The sequence below is a fragment of the Trichechus manatus genome, unplaced genomic scaffold (genome assembly GCF_000243295.1).
Source record: "Trichechus manatus latirostris isolate Lorelei unplaced genomic scaffold, TriManLat1.0 scaffold00002, whole genome shotgun sequence".
NCBI lineage: Eukaryota > Metazoa > Chordata > Mammalia > Sirenia > Trichechidae > Trichechus > Trichechus manatus.
This window is the reverse complement of record NW_004443938.1, coordinates 17394969-17396698: the sequence shown is the minus strand read 5'-3', so window position 1 is coordinate 17396698 and position 1730 is coordinate 17394969. Positions and strand designations below refer to the sequence as shown.

General features: G+C 36.6%; 1 non-coding gene across 1 annotated transcript; it reads left to right on the top strand.

The window, feature by feature from the left end:
• Nucleotides 1–562: 562 nt before the first annotated feature.
• Nucleotides 563–697, top strand: LOC111820326 (small nucleolar RNA SNORA72). Its single transcript, XR_002823885.1, has one exon. It is a non-coding gene; the product is annotated as a small nucleolar RNA SNORA72 (small nucleolar RNA).
• The last annotated feature ends 1033 nt before the right edge of the window (nucleotides 698–1730 follow it).

Below are 1730 nucleotides of genomic sequence, written 5' to 3'. Positions count from 1 at the left end.
ATATTTTTTGTTAATTCTTTAAAGGTTGAGTTAATCTAAGAAAATGCATTGACGCCTCAGTTCTCTGGTTGTTTTGATCTGTATGCCTGATGCCTCACACAGTTTGTGCTTCTCCCATATTAACCTGCAGAGATTTTCATTTCTTATCTCCCTGCTAATGCGAGACTCCCCTAATGGAAATCTTCTTCATTTGTTCTTTATGCTTTTCTTTCTCTTCCTCCAGACTCACTATCTTAGATGTTGTGCTGGTGAGGTTAATTGATGATTCATGCTCACAGACGTTGGTCCTATTTCCTTCCAATTTCCGATTCAGGTTTGCTGTAGGTTCCCTGTACACTCAGCGCCATCTCTGGTCATGAGCTGGAACTGCAAGCCAGAAAAATTCTCTAGTTATTTGTAAGCCAGGTAGCTCTCTAATGTGGTCTGGGCTGTATTTTACTTTTGAATCTGAACATTAAAATAATCTAAAGAATCTGGCCATAGGCTTGCTGCAACAGTCTCTGAATAGTCAGTTCCAACTATTGATTTTATAACTTAAACACAAAGACAAAAACAGAACACACTGTAAATATCCTTCTCCATGTCTTGATATCATGACAGCCAAGGCAGGCAAGACATTCACTACAGGAAGACAATGCCCGTGTCCCCAGATCTAGTTCTTTCCCTAAGTCTGGCTTTATAAATGCTGGTGATACACCAAGTCTGCTTGATTATATGACTATCTTGGGTGGGAAATGGCTGTAACTCTGGGTATCTTTTTTCAACCTTAAGAGAAATGACAGCACAGCCAGTACAAAAGCTTTTGAAAATAACCAGTACTGATTTGCTAAGTTCTGTCTTAAAGAAGGCTTACGCAAAGAGGGAAAGTTTCCTGATTACCAGTTGCCAACAAATGGACTGTAACATTATTGTAACAAACAAAATGGTAGAAAGTTTTAACCAAGAACCAACTAGCTGAGCATACAGTGCGAGGTGCAGCCTTAAAATATTTTTTTTCCAAAAAAAAATTCTCACTAATTGGGATGTTTTACAAATGCTTGTTTTGCAGGGCTTCAGTGGATAGTTAGATGTGTTACAACACCTTATGTATTTTGCATTTAAATTCTGTCTGACATTTGCCACGTTTGCCCTTTCTCTATTTTTCTCCCTGTCTCTATCTCTCCCTTCTACCTACTTCCCTTTTTTTTTTAACCTCGTCCTGAACTAAAACTTGTGTGTGTAAACCTTACCTAAAGATTGAAAAGACAGACACTTCATTTCACTATGGTTAAATCAAGTGTATATCAAATTGGTTTCTTGGTAAATAAGATTTAATATTTGAATAATTCTTTGTCCTTTCAATTTCATCGTATTATTTTTGCAAAACTAGGCCATGTTCATGGAATTATAAATGTTTTTACTGGTTCTGTTTGCTATAGTTATTTTGCCCTATGGTTCTGAATACCCTAGATGGGACAAATGAAAACTATAACCATAAAAAGCAAAACATTAATCTCTGATCTTGTTGAACTTTGAAAGGGCAGTTACTGCACAATGCTGCCAAAATGAGGAAGCTTATGGTTATGAGCACTGAAAAATGGCAATGTTTTAGTAAAATGAGTCTAAGACAGTCTGTGGGATTTTCAAATGTAAAAATGATTATATTAAATGATTGAATGGCAACTGTTCTCTGTGTAGATGGATAAAAAGAGAGCTTTTGAAACTTGTGCATCACAGTGGAAATGGGTTGT